General features: G+C 40.5%; 1 protein-coding gene and 1 long non-coding RNA gene across 2 annotated transcripts in view; one reads left to right on the plus strand and one right to left on the minus strand.

The window, feature by feature from the left end:
• The window catches only part of arhgef37 (Rho guanine nucleotide exchange factor (GEF) 37), a 76,592-nt gene that overhangs the window by 3,806 nt on the left and 53,889 nt on the right, over positions 1–18,897 (minus strand). The window lies entirely within an intron of this gene.
• The window catches only part of LOC146327318 (uncharacterized), a 195,909-nt gene continuing 184,751 nt past the window's right edge, over positions 7,740–18,897 (plus strand). The window contains exon 1 of the long non-coding RNA XR_014770632.1: positions 7,740–7,893. This is a non-coding gene — a long non-coding RNA (uncharacterized LOC146327318). The remainder of the gene's footprint in view (positions 7,894–18,897) is intronic.

Genomic DNA, 18,897 nt, shown 5'->3' on the forward strand with positions numbered 1-18,897 from the left:
CACACACACAGAACAAAGAAACGTGGATATGCTGCTGCTACACGTGACAACAGCAGAATTGTATCTGAGTATCTGAGTCTGTACATTGACAGAATTGATAGTTAGGAAAACTCTATATAAGACACAAACTGGCATTAAAGTACAATGACGCAAAAAGAGAGACAAACGTGTGCTGTTGTAAATGTTCAACAACATCAGCATTATCCAGGAGGATACTGTGAGCACCAATCATGTTTCTGTGCTTCATCATTAGTCTTCTTGTTTGTTATTTTTTTAATGTGACATATTTCAGGTGTGTTAATATGAATGGGATTTTTTCCTGAAATGCTTGTTTGGATGGAGATTTTGTTTTAAAACGCTGTTTAAAAATACTCAGGTGTGAACTAGGCCTCAAATGGATGAGCAGATGATCTTTAGGAGGCATAGACTCATTTATAATATGATATTGGATTGAGATAAAATTATTATGGCAACCCTTGTTTTATTACAATGTCATTAAAATTGCCTTTAAAAATGATCAATTGATGCATGCAGCATCAATTAATACACTTAATACATTAATACATGAAGGACAGCTCAAACTTATGATGTACCTTAACAGCTCTCCCTTAGAGCAGTTGCTAAGGTACAGTCTGGTAAACACTCATAGGAAAATAAGCTCCTTTGCTAAGGTATACGTTAGAGACCTTCGTAGAACACTTAGGTACATCGAAACTGGGAAACACAGGCCAAATCTATTCAGTTTACTGTCAGAGAAGAGTAAAGAAACCAGAAAATATTCATATTTGTGGAAGTTGAATTCAGAGAATTTGGATATTTTTCTTTAAAAAAAAAAAGAGACTCCAAACAACTGATGAAAAAAGCAGGCGATTGTTTAACTGTTGACAATTAATTGACTGATTGATTTATTTTATTCCATACATTAAAAATTCAATATCCAAAAGTGCATACAGCACTAAAATTCATCAGGATATTGTAATTACGTCACATGACTTATTGCGGTCCCTGAAGTTCATGGCTAGGAGGCAGGCAGGAATATGATATATGCATATATATACATACTAATTATATCTTTAAATTTACACTAATACACCCACCTAAAAAGCTTCGATATTATGCAATCATTAAGTTTGTCATAAACAATAGATAAATAAAGCACCCAACTTCAGAAACCTGACCTGGTTACACAGAACTGGATTTTCCCTATGACAAATTATCCAGTGTCCTTTATTTCAGTTTTTTTTTTTTTTTAAACTGGTTAAAGTAAGGGAAATACAGAAATGTATTTCTCCCTGCTTTGCTTTTAAGATTGGGTTGGGTCAGGTAAATACACCAGACCTTGTAAACAGGCCATGGGAATCCCAAACAAACTGAAAACATGGTAAAATAATGTGTACATAAACCATGTAAAATCTTTATAAGTGTTTAGAATGGTAGTTTCTGTTCCTCCCTCATGTGTTTTGGGTTTACTTCCTGTCTTTGTCTGTTTTCCCGCCCTTTGTGATCAGTAATTATTTTCAGTCGTTGACTGCCCTCACCTGTGTCTTGTTTTCCTCCCCCTCCCTAGTGTATTTAATCCTGTGTCTTGTCCTCTTTACTTTGTTAGTTCATTCGCTCGTCTTGTCTCGGTGCTTGTCAGTGTTTCCTTGTGTTTTTGGTTCTCCTGTGTATGGATTTTTGTTTTTTTCTCCCTGCCTGGATTGTGGATTCCCCTGCGCCGTTCATGTAGCTTTTGTTGGTCTTAAATTAATTACGTTTCTTTTGAACTCTCCCCTCTGCCTCCTGTTGTCTGCATTTGGGTCCTCCACCTAGTTGAACTCTTTTTATCAAATAAAAAAAGCTAACTCTAATTTGTGCAATTTCAGAGTCTAATGTATTGCTACCATTTCATTACATTCATTACAATGCATTTCTCCTCTCCTCTGTGATGGGCGGATACTCCGCATGGCTGTACAAGACCGAACTTGGTGAGTTAATTGATTAATGAAGATGGCCTCCTCCCCTTATACAGGGAATACTTGATGAAGGAAATAATCAGCACAAACTGGCACTCTTCGCAGATGATATATTAATATTTTTGGAAAATCCTATTACCTCTCTCCCCGCTCTCCTACATGATCTTAAGGAGTACAATAAAGTGTCAGGCTATAAGGTTAATACGAACAAATCTGAAGCCATGATGATTGTTGGGGACTGGCCCTCCCAGGTAGATGACCTGGTCTCTTTTGGAAGATCCAATCAGGGATTCAGATATCTTGGTGTTTTTCTTACACCTAAAACCACACAATTATTTTCCTCTAACTATGATAAACTGATCAAAGAAATTAAAAAGGATTTAAATAGATGGGATGTGCTTCCCTTGCCACTCTTTGGTAGAATAGAGTCAGTGAGAATTAATATCCTACCAAGACTACTATTCTTATTTCAGTCCCTCCCTACCACAATCTATATTTAAGTTATTAGAAATATTAATATCAAAATTCATCTGGCAAAACCAAACACCAAGAATACGGTTGAAAGTATTGATGTCAGCAAAAGAGAAAGGAGGCCTGAACCTGCCTAATCTAAAACTTTACTATTGGGCAGCCCAGCTGGGAGTGGTGGTTGCATGGGTTGTCGGGGACCTAGAGACTGGATGGGTCTCTATTGAACAAAACTCCATGCCAGGGGTACCCCTGTCTAGTCTTCCATTTCTTAGCCAGCAATCAGAAAAAAACTAAAAATCAATGATTTATGGATCATACACACATTGAAGGTCTGGAAGTTAGTTCAAAACCAACTGAAGGGAGCTGCAGCTCTGTCACAGGCTATGCCTATAGTAGGGAATATAGAGTTTTTACCATCCATGTCTGACAGGGCTTATAAAAGATGGAAGGAGACTGGTCTGATAATAATAAATCAACTCCTGGATGGGCATGTATTTAGATCATTTTCACAACTTAGAGACAAGTTTGCCTTGCCTTCAAGTGACCTATATAGATATTTACAAATCAGACATCATGTTACAAAAAATACAGACTGGGAAAATATAGGAAAGGAACCTACAAATATAGAAAGCCATTTTATACATTTGTTTGAACACTGTTCCTAAATAAAAAAGACAAGTATCTCACGTACAAAAATTAAGGCTGGATATGTCAGACAATACACTACACATCATGCAACAATGGGAACTGGAGCTGAATGCAATAATAGATGATGACTCTTGGGAAAACATATGTTCCAGTTGCCACAAGGGGATTGGAAGCCAACTATATATACATATATTTTGGGACTGCCTGAAAATACAAATATTTTGGAAAAATATCAAAGAAGAACTGGAAAAAAAATTGGCAATGGACCTTCCTATGGACACTCTGTTATTTTTATTAGATGTGTTTCCTGACCACCTGTTTACCACAGAACAATGTTATATATTACATGTTTTGTTGATGGTCACAAAAAAATGATTACTATTAATTGGATGAAACCGAACCCTCCCATGATCGCTCAATGGTTACAGAAAGTAAAACATGTCTACATGATGGAATATATGACTGCCCAAGTTACAGCTAAAAGTACCTATTTTTATGAGAAGGTGGACCCGTTTGATTATCTTGCCTAAGACTCTTATACCTCAATATTTAAATTTTTATTTAAATAACTGTTTTATTTAAATACTGTTATTATTATCATTTGACTTATTTTTTATTAATTTATTGTTTTTATTTATTGTTTTAAATATCCCTTTTTTGGAGTTACAGAACTAGATAAGGCATATGTGCGCTACTTTTTACAGTGCAATCTCTGCATGACAGATGAGACCCAATCTCAAGATGATTCTTTTTTTTCTGTTCTTCTGTGATGTTAAATGCCTGTTAAAGTACACTGAAGGCAATAAAGTTAAAAAAATGTACTTAAGCTAAAAGTATCAGTATATTTAAGCTGGAATTGCCTAAAAATAAGAAGTACAATCAACCTAGAAAATATATCTGGATTTATATTTATTTCGTGCAACCTAAAAAAATTAAGTAAATTCAACATAACATTTTTTTCAGTGTAGAGTACAAACGAATTTAGGTAAGAAATTGCTGATGAAATCCAGATTTGGGCCCAAAACATTTGTACACACAGTTTAAGCACAAATTTACATACTGTGCGTGAATGAGGTCCATTGTGTTTTTGTCACTTTAGAACAGGGGCGGATCTAGGAGTTGAGGAGATCTGGGGCTAAGCGCAGAGACTAATATTTAAAGCCTCATATCTGTTGCCTTACGTGTTCCGGCTGCACTTTTGCTCTCCTTCACTGCTCTGTTCTTCAGTCCTTTCTTCTCAAAACATTTTCATCTCTCGCCCCTCTAGCTCTTCACCTTCTTTCTTCACATCTCATTTCTTAATTGTTTTCCATTCTTTTTTTCACTTACTCTTTCCTTTTCTTCCCTTTCTTCTCTCCTCCTCACTCCTTAAACACAGTCTTCCACTTCTGTCCTCCTCTTGCCAATCCTCCCCTCCTCTCCTCCTGACTCCTCATCAGATATTTTTCTCTTTTCTCCTTCTCTTGACTTCCTCACAGTCACACCCCAGTGCTCCCACTACAGTTGTCCCTCCTTTAAAGTTTGCTCCATCTGTCAGTCAAAGAATAAGCAGGTCTATAAAGAACAAAAGGAGATACAAAAAAAAAAACTATATTTGTTGAATAGAATATTTTGTCTAGAATCTTGAGATATGTGAATACTGACATTAACATAAACAAGAATTTTTAGAATATATAAAATGTAGAAAATAATAAAACATAACACTGAGGTTTGGGTCAGGTGCCTGGTAATTTGTCAGTTAATTGATTTTAAATTCAGTATTCAATCAATCATCAGTCACTGTCAATCCATTAATTTCCATCTCGTTGTAGCCAGTGGTAGACAGCAACTAATTACATTTACATTAAGTACTGTACTTATTTTGTACTTTCTGTTTTATCAAACTTTATGCTTCTACATAACATCCCAGAGGTGAATACAGAACTTTTTAATCAACAAAGCAGAAAAAGGTTGTTTTCTGACTTTTAGTGACACATGGTTCTCACAGGACAGTGATGCTACAGACATTTGATGGTCTTACAGACCATGATGCATTTCTGTAGATGAAACTTGCCACAGTGGACTATAAAGTAGTTAAAATGAGCTCGATCTTAAACATCTACAGCAGTTAACAGCACTAACATTAAAGCAATAATATTAATCCAAAAACATCAGACATAATAACACTGACAGGGAACATTTTACTAGACACTTTATACTTTCTGCACTCCTGGACACTGCTGTGGGAAAGTATGCATGCACATATGAAGGCATGTTCACATACGACACGATTATCTTCTCTGAGCTACAGATTATAAACACTGCTGCACATTGGTGCTCCTCAAACATGATAAATAGTTTTATTTTATTATGAATTCTGTCAGAGACAAAGTCACAGAGCAGCCCTGGAAGTGACTGCAGCACAGCTAACATCAGACAGGCAGAGGGAGGAGCACGGGGAGTAATGTTAAGGAGTAAGTTAATGTTACTGTGAATGAATGATATCAAACTTGGAGAGGAGGAAACAAGTTAACCTGATTACTGTTCACCTCATTCACTCTCAGGGTGTTATTTTGTCTTAAGTTCTGCTTCATTTTCTCATCAAAGTTGTAAACACAAACACGAGCCCTGACACGAGGGGGAGGCAGGACCCTTGCATACCTCGCGGGGTCCTACGCAACTAGCATAGTGTGCATATAGGGCCGACCAGCTCTGATTATATGTTAGTTTCACCTGAAATATCATCTGTCTGTGGTTCACTGGCGGCGCCTGCTGCTGATGTACAACTTTCTGTGGATGGCAGCGTGGGTGGATTTTTGCAAAAACTGCGAATGTCCAATCGCGAGTGAGAATCAAACAATTCTTCTTCAGCAGAGGCTACATGCCCATTGGCAGCGTATTACTGCTTCTTTGTTAGACTCCAGTACTACACCATGACACACACACAGTGCTGTCAGAAAGAGACTGATGGGGCTTTTGAGAAAACATTCAGGGCTTGAGCCTTAGTAGCCACCCCCTAAATCTGTCTCTGCTTTAGAATGAAACCGCACCATGTTGACTCACCTTGTTTCTATAGTAGCCCACAGCGGTGTGACTATATATCAATCAAGACTGAAATATCGATTTAATGTCCAACGATCCAATATGATCGATGCAGGGTGAAATTACGATCTATATTGTCATCTTTAATATAATAATAAATGTGACAATGTATTAAATGGACATATTATATTGTCTGATATCAAGCGCAGGCCCCTGAATTGAATAATTTGAAATCATACCATTGAGACTTTGTGATATCAGCATATAGTCTAAAGAACTGATATAATATTGTATCATGATGAAACACCCCTTTACACCCCTAGTAGCCCAGAACAGACAAACAAAACACTGGCTCTATACATGGCCTAAAAACAGCTACACACTGCTGCACAAAATTCACAAAACACAACGTCAAGAAAAGGGCAAAGAAGAGAAAATGCATGCACACAGGGGTACACATGTACACACACACACACACACACACACACACACACAGAGTGACAAATCATTGTAATTTTCCTTGAAAAGGTTAAGACCACTAATTATATCTTGACAAGTCCCATCTCATCATCACATACACACTCTGACAGACACACAGAGTGAAGGCTTCCTAATGAGCCCTGTGTTGGTATGACAGAGTGCTCCAGCAGTACTAGTTTAGCCAGCTGCTTGGTGTCATTTACAAACCCTTCACCTTAGCTCACCTCTCAGCTACGACATCATCTCTGCCCTAACAGTCTATACCAGGGGTCCCTAACAGGTGGACCGCGGTCCGAGTCGAGACCCACACACTGTCCTATACGGACCCAGACCTATAACCAATAAATTATTAAGAGATTTTACATTTTGACGGGATGTTTCTATTTTAACTGGCGCAACTATTCTAGTCTTTCCGGCGCTGGTTTAGCTGATGAGGAAACGCACAGACCAACTGCAGAGAAGCTGCATGTGGAGGAGACTGTTGTTAATGATGGAGTTTGTTACAACAGAAACTAACGTGATGGTTAATGACATCGATACCAACCAGATGCACTTATAAAATTAAACAACTGTATAAAGAGGCCTAAACATAAAACAGGAGAGTCTGTGTTTCTCTGTGAGAAACTTTCAGATCTTCTCACAGCAGAGTGAACAGGTGAGGGAGGAGAGGAGGGCAGACTGATCACTAATCAATCACTGATACCATCGTCCTCTCACACTGATTAAAAAACAAAAATACCAAAACAGGTCACAAACCAAACCTGGGTGTCCACACAAATAAAGTGTTTGTGTGAAACACTGCAGAGTGTAACATCATGCTGTTTACAGACAGTCTGCTGTCTGTAGTTTGACAGACAAACTCATAAGAGGAGAAAAAGGTGGCATGTTGGTAAACCAGTCCCCTGTCTTCTGGGGGTCTGGGAGCGTCTGTCCTGCTCCAAAAGAAAAATGTTGTGATTTTAACATGTTAACAAAACATTCTGGTGACTGTTTTAGTTAAAAGAGTTAGTTCCATCTTCTGTTTGTGGTTTCTGCAGACATTACTACCTTTACTTTTACCTTTGTACTTGAAAAAAAAAAGTAGAAAGTAAAGTAAAAACAGTAAAAATAAATCTACAGTGGGCGGCACGGTGGTGCAGTGGTTAGCACTGCCGCCTCAAGGTCCTGAGTTCGATCCCCCGGCTTGCTGGGGCAGGGCCTTTCTGTGCGGAGTTTGCATGTCCTCCCCGTGTCTGCGTGGGTTCTCTCCGGGTTCTCCGGCTTCCTCCCACAGTCCAAAGACATGCATGCTAGGTTAATTGGTGACTCTAAATTGCCCGTAGGTGTGAATGTGAGCGGTTGTCTGTCTATGTGTCAGCCCTGCGATGAACTGGCGACTTGTCCAGGGTGTACCCCGCCTCTCGCCCAATGTCAGCTGGGATTAGGGCTGGGCGGTTTGTACCGAAAACCGGTCTTTATTTTCGCTATGATATTAATTTTTCATATACCACCATACCAGTGAATAGCCCAAACAACGTCCGGAACGTGTTTCAGCGGGGACCCATTTCACTGCTGCACACCAACACCACAGGCGTGCTTGCTTGAGTGTGTGTACTAGGGATGTTCATGGCAACTAATTTCTCTGATGATTAGATGCAAAATTTAATTTAGAATAGTCACTAAGAAAACACAAGGCAGAATTTATTTATTTATAATGTTAAACACTGTCCAAAAAAAAATACTGTGTGTATTAAGAGCCATTTGAAGACGTTAATCACAGTCTACAATCGCCAAATCGTACTTGAAATGCCGCTGAAATGCACGCTACTTCGCGCTGTGCAATACAAATCTTACACGCTTAGGCTTCACCTTTTCAGACTGAAGAGGGTCACAGTGTCTGCAGGTAAAGGACCCAGAGCTAAACGTTAACTTCCAGCCTGACAAACAGTGTGGCTAACGTTAGCAGCTAGTAGTAGCAGCAGCAGCTCCGCCTGCAGGTTTATGTCTGTGTCTGTGCTTAATGTGGTCACTTTTCTCCAGTCGAGTGAATATATATCAGCTTATTCTGTCACAGTCTACAGTCATCTGCCCGACTTCGCTGATGTAAACATCTGGTGTTGCCACGGCATCAATTCATATGCACTGGGTGAGAGGGGCTGCCGTCTGACAGAGCTGCAGCCCTGACTACTGCTGTGCGGCAACAGATAACTGGCATCATGCATGAATGAAATTGTGACAAATATTTTAAACGACTAGTATTTCTGGTGCCGACTAGCATGGGTGGGGACGTTTAATTGTCTAGCTGTCCATGTGATGGTAACCATACTTTGAAGGGGTCATGCTTTTACCTGTGTGGACATGAAAAAAACATGATACAATCCTTATGACAGTAAAATAGGCTATTTAAAGCCAGTCAACTGCAGTAATTCTATTCTCAGTAGAAGAAAATGTGGGTAAGAACACTGTTGCATGAAAAAAAAAAAATACCGTCAAATACCGTGAAACCGATATGATTTTTTTTTTTTTTTTAAATCATGATATGAAAATTTTGTCATACTGCCCAGCCCTAGCTGGGATAGGCTCCAGCAGCCCGCGATCCTTACGGAATAAGCGGTTACAGAAAATGAATGAATGAATAAATATACAGTAAAAGTAAAGTTACTTTACTGAGTATTTTTACTTTAGTAATTTATAGTTGTTCATTTAATAAACCTGTCTTATTTTCTCTTTTGTATATTACCATTGTTGTTAAATAAAGCAAAAGTAATGTTTAAAAAAAATGCAGAACACATAATATTTCTTATCTGATTACTCGATTAATCGCCAGAATAATCAATAGATTATTCTTTAATTTTACTGGTCCGGGCCACTTGAGATCAAATTGGTCTGTATGTGGCCCCTGAACTAAAATGAGTTTGACACCCCTGATGTAGACGTTGATACAACTACTACACTACTTCAGTATATATCACTCTCATAACACAGGTTAGACATTATGATGTTCCAGACCTTTGCTTTAGGAAATTTTCTCTAACTGGATCTCTTTGAATTTTAGTTGAATACCCCTCGTCTATACCAATTACCATTTAATTAGAATTTTGCCTGGCAGAGGCAGAGGAGAACAAATTTTTTTAAAAAATAAAGTCACCATGGCTACTAGCTGCAGAGTGATCCATGTTGCAGGAGTCTAGCAAATATTCGCTACTGCTATATTTCTGATGGAAATGATAGAGTTGAGGAGTGTGGTGTCAATAAAAGATGCCTCTTTGTTTCGATATACCGGTACAGTGCCCGTTCAAAACATGCCTGTTCTGATTGCTTGTTTTGAAATACAGCTTTCTGGAGAACTGATGATTACTCCATTAATCTATCTACTAAAGCACCAGTTATGAGAGAGAGTATTTTTATATAGACTAACAATTAATTAAAGGTATAATTTTCAACCTTTTCCGAAAACAAACAATGAATAGTCTTATTACACAATCCCTTTCAATCAACACTTATGACCCAGTGGAAGTGTGTGGTGCTGGTTGTATCTGTAGAGAGCCAAACCAACCCAAAACATTGGAATTTGACATACAGATGTGTATTCCAAAATTTATTCCAAAAATAATGTTAATATGCCAATATTTTGTTCAGTCATCTAATCGTTATAATTTCCATGCCACGCCAAATACTGAACCTAAAATCCAAAGGGTTGCTATGATGAAGTAAATTTCTAATTAAACTAACTAATTACTTGAGAAGGTTGCACATTATTTTAAGATATTAAGTGATTATTTGGAGATCTGAAGTCATTATGTTGAGATGCAAACTCGATACCAAGTCATTATTTTTGAAATACTAAGCGATTTAGAGATTTTAAATCACTGAGGTACTAAGTCATTATTTGTGAAATACTAAGTCATTATTTTGAGATACTAACCAATTTGAGAATGTTTCATGTTATTTTGATATGACTTAAAGGATCTTATTTTTTCCGATGACACTGAATGGAAATACAGGAAATACAGACATTTCATAGAAGCCAGCCAGCCAGCGGGGAGTCAGCATACAAAATAGCACAGACCTTGAGGCCAAACTGAACAGGCATGAAGTTCCAGCCCTGATAAGCCATGTCAGATGTGAAGAGCTTAAAAAGACCAACACTGTGTCTAAAACACAGAAGTGTCTTTTACAACACTAAGTGATCATGAGGTGAGATTCCTTAGCTGTAGCTTGTTTTTCGGGTTAGGGTTAGCCACAAATGAGAGAAGAGATGATGTTAACTCAGACTGCCTGGATGTCTACTAGGAGTGTAGGAAAATATCAATACACTTGAATATCACAATATTATGTTGATACTGAATCAATTCTCAAAACACTGTATTGTGAAATCATGACACAGAGACACAAAGATTCGTGTCAGTGGCTCATTCTGTGTTGCGTCTAAATCTCCAACTGCTAGATAGCAGTATTGTTATCCATCTTCACTGCTCTGATTCCATCGCCTTGCTCACAAATTTACAAGATATCGCCACAGCATTAATCTCTACTGGAGAAAGATTGGAATTTATCCATCCATCTATCCATTGTCTTCCGCTTATCCGGGGCCGGGTCGCGGGGGCAGCAGTCTGAGCAGGGACACCCAGACTTCCCTCTCCCTGGACACTTCCTCCAGGTGTTCCGGAGGGACCCCAAGGTGTTCCCAGGCCAGCCAAGTGACATAGTCACTCCAGCGTGTCCTGGGTCTTCCCCGGGGCCTCCTCCCAGTGGGGCATGTCCGGAACACCTCCCCAGGGAGGCGCCCAGGAGGCATCCGATATAGATGCCCAAGCCACTTCAGCTGACTCCTCTCGACGTGGAGGAGCAGCAGCTCTACTCTGAGCTCCTCCTGTGTGACAGAGCTCCTCACTCTATCTCTAAGGGAGCGCCCCACCACCCTGCAGAGGAAACTCATTTCAGCCGCTTGTATCCGAGATGTTGTTCTTTCCCACGACAGACTGGCGCAACGACCGCATTACTGCTGCTGCAGCACCAATCCATCTGTCAATCTCGCGTTCCATCCTCCCCTCACTGGTAAACAAGACCCCAAGATACTTGAACTCCCCCACTTGAGGCAGGGACTCTCCTCCGACCCGGAGGGAGCAAACCACCTTTTTCCGGTTGAGAACCATGGCCTCGGACTTGGAGGTGCTGACTCTCATCCCAGCCGCTTCGCACTCGGCTGCAAACCGCCCCAGTACATGCTGAAGGTCCTGGTTCGAAGGAGCCAACAGGACAACATCATCTGCAAAAAGCAGAGATGAAATCCTGTGGTCCCCGAACTGGACTCCCTCTGGCCCCTGGCTGCGCCTAGAAATTCTGTCCATAAAAATAATGAACAGAACCGGTGACAAAGGGCAGCCCTGCCGGAGTCCAACATGCACCAGGAACAGGTCTGACTTACTGCCGGCAATGCGAACCAAGCTCCTGCTCTGGTCATACAGAGACCATATGGCCCTTAGCAGAGGGCCCCGAACTCCATACTCCCGAAGCACCTCCCACAGAATGCCACGAGGGGCACGGTCGAATGCCTTCTCCAAGTCCACAAAACACATGTGGACTGGTTGGGCAAACTCCCATGAACCCTCAAGCACCCGGCGGAGGGTATAGAGCTGGTCCAGTGTTCCACGACCAGGATGAAAACCGCATTGTTCCTCCTGGATCCGAGGTTCAACTATCGGCCGAATTCTCCTCTCCAGTACCCTGGAATAGACTTTACCAGGGAGGCTTAGGAGTGTGATCCCCCTGTGGTTGGAGCACACCCTCCGGTCCCCCTTAAATTGGAATTTATTGACAACATTATTGTCAGATGTCTTGCAAGCTGTAATAACAAATGTGAGTAAAATTAGAGTGTGAATATTATTACTACTGTGAATATGATTCCTACAAAGATAAAAGGATAACCCGTTTAAAGGCAAAGTACCTCTTCAAAACTGAGCATACAGTATGTCAGGGACTAAAGAGTAAATAACTCTTTTGAGACTATATAAGAGCAGATTAAACATCTATTTTGTTGCTTCAGACTTTTTGGAATCAGTGCTTCATGACAGACATAATTTTCTAAGGTAAGAATATTAGAGTTCTCACTGGATAGAATAATGTAACTTAATACAAAAAAGTTAAATAAGGGTCAGATCATTTACTAAAAGCGTGCTGTCATGGCCATTTTTTTGCAATCTGTTTTTTATGTTTTTTTTCCAGTGTTTTCCCTATTTCTCCCTTGGGTTTCTAGTCCTCTCTGTGCTGTGTTGTGGCCATGGCTCCTCCCTCTCTCACCTGGGGCAGGTTGCACCAACTGATCTTACGCCCAGTCTTAAGCTATGACAACTTTGTGTTGTTAGTCCAACCTCATAGGTAGTCCTGTTGCACCAACTAGGCTTAAGCCGGGCGTAAATCTTATGGCTAGTCAGGAGCAGGCATTAAGTCAAAATCTAGGCCGCTTCTATGGTAAGGACTCATAGTAACTGGAACTTCTAACACAATGGAATGCCTGATTTATTGGCTGTACAGCGAGCGGGCTTTCAGACATGAGAGAGTGATCAGGGACAGAAGCAGTCCATTAGACATATACGACGACGAGGAGCTGATTGAGAGGTTTCACTTCTGCAGGACAGATCTGTTTGAGGTTACTGAAGAGCTGTTACTAGACTTACAATTTTTGTCAGACCACAACGCAGCCTTGTTGCCCACACTGCAGCTTTTGATTGCACTTTGTTCCTATGGAAACTGTACTTTTTAAAACACAGTTGGAGACATGATCTGCGTCTACAAGTCCACTGCCTGTCAGGCCATCTGCAGGGTGTCACTGGCATTGTGCCACCGTCTTGCACAGAATGTCCACCTCCACACTGAGGCAGAGACAGCGGTGATAAAACAGCACCAACATAGGCTACATTGATGGAACTCAGATACGGACCCAGGCTCTGAACATTAAGTATCTGTATGTCAACCACAAGGGATACCATGCCAATTAGAACATCTTTAATTTGGTGGCAAGATGGCTAAAGACAGTACGTCTTTATTCTGCATTATTCAATCTTGCATAAGATTGTCTGCAAATTTATGCTGAATGAATGAAAAAATGTGTAAACAAGGAGATGAACACATAATTTACAGGCTAAAGTTCAATAATGCCATATAATCTTGATGTGTCAGCTTTGCAACATTAAAAGCTGCAGGCACCGATTTGATCAGATCCAATACATATTCAGGAATTTCATCATTTCAAAAATCAGATTTGTTTATTTAACATGTTCAAAAAGTTACAAAATGAAAGTGAAAGAATAGTGGTTTGCAAAACAGTAAACAATAAATTTACAATAAACAGATTCATATTAAACTTAATTTGAATAGGACGAAAAAATATATGCTAATAATTCTAAACTAAAGAGAAAAAATAAAATATTTCTTTTAACAACCCTGACACAGGAGGGGGGTCACGTGATGGTGGCGAGGTGAGCACATCGTTTTGGCCTGAGCTCTGTACCACTTGGCTTTAATTATTACATTAACCCTGATAACATCGGTGCATGGAAAATTCCTTTTGGTATGAACATTTTCTGCTATGTCCTTAAAAAATTTTTGGCCACAGTCTTTTGATAAAATGGGACGAAGACAAAAGAATAAAGACAAAAGAGAGACACCGTCTGTTCCAGATGAGTGCATTCAAGACGGCGACCATGCCGAGTCTGATACCTCCAAGGAACTTGACGCAGCCCTTGCTAAAGCCCTCAATGTGATGACTGCTAACATTATAAAAGTAAAACTAAGTCCTCTGACCGAGACCATACACAAGAATTCTGTGGCGCTCCATACTGCTAGATGAAGCAGAGGCAAGAAGCAGAGGTTGGATTTGGCGGAGAACTACAGCAGGCGCCTGAATGTACGGGACAGAGACGGGACAAGAGTGAACGAGACGGGACAGCCGGTGGATTTCTTTGAATCCTGGCTGCCCCGTGTCCTCAACATGACTACTAAAGCCGGATGCATTAAACTGGAGAGAGCGCACCGCTCGCTGGCACCGAATTTGGCTCAAAACAAGAACCCTACATCGGTGATGCTGTGATTTCACACATTCAGGGATAAGCAGATGGTGATGGAAGCGGCTCGCCGTTCCAGTCAAAATGGTGGCCTGATGTATAACGGATCCAAGCTCTCATTCTACAGCAACTTCTCATCCACGGTGATGAATAAACGCAAGGCATAGGACACGGTGAAACAGCTGCTGCGGGAACGAGGAGTACCACACGCCATGCTCTTCCCAGCTACTCTACAGGTAGCTCACAGAGGCTCCAAAAGGAGGTTTACCACACCGGAGCAGGTGTGCGACTATCTACATTCCCTGCCTGGATCATAATTTCATGGAACACGGATGCAAAGTACAGGTTGTCTCATCTTTTACATTTTTACTATAGTTTTGGATGCTTTCCTTCCCATGTTGACTGAACTTGTTTGGTGACTTAACTACCAGTTGAAGCTTTATGAACACTTTTTGACCGAGTGCTGCGGTTGCTCTAAATGTGAGCATTATTGCTCTCTTTTCACTGATTATCCCAAGGGGAAGAACCTATTTAGTTTTCTTCATGTTTTACTTTTTTTGTGTCAGTTCGCTCCTGCCTGTGAGTTTCAAAGCTGTTGGTTTGGTGTAAAGTCCCTGCTACTCTCAGGAACAGCCCCCAAGTTGTTTGTGTTTGTATGTTCTGTTCAGTTGTTTTGCTCAGCTCAGGGTACACATGCATCACATGTTAGTGGCGCATTTCCAACTCCTCTGAGGATAGGTGGTCTATGTTTCTGCCATTATGGAATACGTAATGCAAGTATTTAGGAGGTTGGGATTGTGTTATGGGTTTTGCTGTCCATTCTGTCACTATATCACTACAATATTTTATGGCCATGTCTGATCTAAGTACCATTAAGGTCTGCTCTTGGAATATCCGAGGCTTTCAAAGGCCTGCTAAGAGGGCTGCAGAATTTTTTGAAAAAAAGAGGGTGTCTCTAGGACAATATCAAATTGCAAAGGAACTGGGTGAGGCAGGTTTTTGCATCTTCCTATTCTTCTTTTAATAGGGGTGTGGCCATCTTGGTTAGTAAAAATATTTCTTTCAGGTCCCTTAAATGTGTTAAAGATGGCCAGGGCCGCTATGTAATTGTTAAGGGAGTACTCTCAGGTAAAGCTGTGACACTTATGAACCTCTATTGCCCCCCAGGCTATTCTTCTGACTTTCTCTCTGAGGCCTTTGTGGAGTTTGCAGAATTGGTAGTTGAGAATTCCTTTGTTGGAGGAGATTTTAACAATCCCTCTCTTGATAAACATCCACCTGGTGTATCTCCTCCTTCAAAGCAAGCCAGGGTGCTCACCTCTATATGTCATGATATTGGGTATTCGGATGTCTGGAGAGGGCTTCATCCCACTGACTCACACTTTGCCTTTGATTCATTAAAGATCATTACCTTTGGGCTTGGACTTGATATGTAGCGTTTCACCAATTCGGCTAGTCTTGATTCAAGAAGTTTTTGCCGTTCATTCCTTTGACACTGTTATGGGTGTATTCTGGACCCAAGTGCAGCACACTCAACAACTGGGATAATAGGTAATGATCTATAATGAAGCAAAGGCAAAACAGGAGTGTGGGCAGATGAAGACACACAGGAATCAGTTCTTAGGGCTAGGAGCCCACAATTAGTCACTGAGGAGAGCAGACCAGGGACAGGCAGCAGGAAAGTCGGGGCCAGGTGGAGGAGTCTGAGCTGAGGACAGGCAGACCAGCCAACAACGGACAAGCAACAGAGAAGTGATGACAGACGGACTCTCCAAGCAGACACAGGGGTCAATTGGTCGTACTTGTTTTATGTATTTGAGAAGTTCAACTGAAGTTTGGTGAAAATTTTGTTAATTGGATCCGTGTCCTCTATAATGCTCCAGCAGCGGCAGTTCTGACTAATGGGCTGACATCTAGCAACTTTCCCCTACACCGTGGGAATAGACAAGGTGACTCTCTTAGCCCGTTGCTTTTTGATGTTGCTATCGAGCCACATTATAGAGCCACTAATGCTCTAATATCTGGTATTCCTGTCAGAAGGAAGGACCATAAAATTACTTTGTATACGGATGATGTGTTGATTTTTTTTAACAAGACCTGAAACCTCTATTCCCTGCTTGATCCAGACCATCTCAAAATTTAGTGTTTTTTCAGGGTATAAAATTAATTTTGCAAAATCTGAGGCCATGCCACTAGGGTCGTGAACTTCTGTCCCATGCCTGTCAGTGCCCTTTCCTTCGTCGTTGGTCACCCTCTGGGTTTGTTTATTTGGGTGTGTTTATAACACCCTCTTATGATCAGATGTATAAAACTAAATTCCCTCCTCTTCTGGACGCCATAAGGGCAAATTTAAATCGGTGGGCCCTCTTACCTCTTCCATGGCTAGGTAGGATTGCTCTCATCAAAATGAACATCCTGCCTAGACTACTCTATCCACTGCAAATGATCCCTATTTTATTATCGAACCAAATGTGAGACTGTATCAACTAACAACACACCTCTGGGTGATGGTGGATTGGCTAAAGCTTGACCCTGCCTCCATCTGGCTTGACATTGAATCTTCCCAGTCTAAATGTCATTTGTGGAATTTGCTGTTTATCAGAAACTTTGACTCTGTTAAGGACCTTTGTACCAACCCTATCACTTTAAGTACAGTTAAAGCCTGGAGATTCACCTGCACTATTTAGGGTCGTGCCCACTTGACTTCCCCTCTTACTCCTATCCTGGGGGGGGCAGATTTTCTCCTAGGCTGTCATGATCGGGGCTTTAAAACCTGGGCCAACCAGGGGCTATCAAAGCAGGGAGATCTATTTGCTGGACAGACTTTATTATCATTTCAGCAGCTACAGCAGCGTTACAGATTACAAAAATTAGAATTTTTTAGGGATCTACAAATAAGACATTTCATCACTAAAGATACCACCTTAACAACCGATAATGCTACTTCACATGTAGAAAGAGCCCTGTCTCTACAAGTGTCTAAAAAATGCATTAGTGTATTTTACAGAGCCTTAAATTCCAATTCACACTTAACTTCCCAAGCAACTAAGCAGGCCTGGGAGAGAGACTTGGGCATCTCTATCAATGATTCAGATTGGCAGGAGGTGTGGATAAATGCTATGGAAATATCTATTTGTAATCAATCCAAATCTACCCAGTTCAGAACTTTGCATCGGACTCACATAATGCCCGTTCTCAAAAACAAAATGGATGCAAATGTGTCCCTGCTGTGCTCGAAGTGTCACTCTGAGACTGGTAATTACATTCACTGTTTCTGGTCATGTGTAAAGCTACAAAGATACTGTGGATGAATTGTGTATTATTTTTGGTGTTCGAATAGAGCTGGATCCTGTGTACCTCCTTCTTGGCTTAACTGATCATAACATTGTAAATGTCAAACACAAGAGATTATTTAATTTGCTGACTTTTGCTGCTAGAAAGAATATTCTGCTCTTTTGGATCAAAGACATGGCTCCAACTAAAAAGTCGTGGCACAGTCTTATAATGGAGTGTATGCCCAGTGAATACATTTCATGTATGCTTCATTCCTCTGTGGACACTTTCTACAAAATTTGGAGCCCTTACCTAAAGTACTTTGGACCAACACTCTCATCCATTACACTGCAAGGATTTACTGAACCAGCCTAGTCTGTCATTTTAAATTGTTTATTCTGTAACCAGGGTAACCTTGTTGATTTACTTTTGCATCTCATGTCATCTGTCTCTGTGGTGGGGAATATGAAGGGACATTTTTACTTGCTTTATTTCTCTTCTTTTTTTGTCCTCTGTCATGCTATTACGGAGCTGTACTGTTCTGTGTTCTTTATGAAAATTAAATAAAAATATTATTTTAAAAAAACGTGACGCATGAGAAAAATAAACAAAATAAAGTAAACAAAAAAAGTTTGGATTAAAGCTGGCTCATATCTCAGACAGCTTTGCAATAAACTTGTCAGCACCACGGAGAGCATCACTGTCCGAAGTGGGCCGAGGGCAGAGGGAGACAGACAAATATGCTGTCGGTGGTGCTGACACATTGATTAGGACAGGTCACCACACAACAGAGCTATCCTTCACTTTTTTCTTTCAAATTATCACCTTGTGTAAATTCTAAACATAAAAGAAGCAGAGAAAAAGAAAAAAATAAAACAAAAACAAAACAAAACAACACAAAATGAGAAATTTGGACCTTACAATAATCCTTCGCTGTATTTTCTAGGTTTCGCTGTCTTCATGGGGAAATGCAGATACATCCTGAGAGGGTCTGCAACATCATAACA

Source organism: Lutjanus erythropterus, chromosome 5 (genome assembly GCF_056507025.1).
Source record: "Lutjanus erythropterus isolate fLutEry1 chromosome 5, fLutEry1.hap2, whole genome shotgun sequence".
In the NCBI taxonomy this organism is placed as follows: domain Eukaryota; kingdom Metazoa; phylum Chordata; class Actinopteri; order Lutjaniformes; family Lutjanidae; genus Lutjanus; species Lutjanus erythropterus.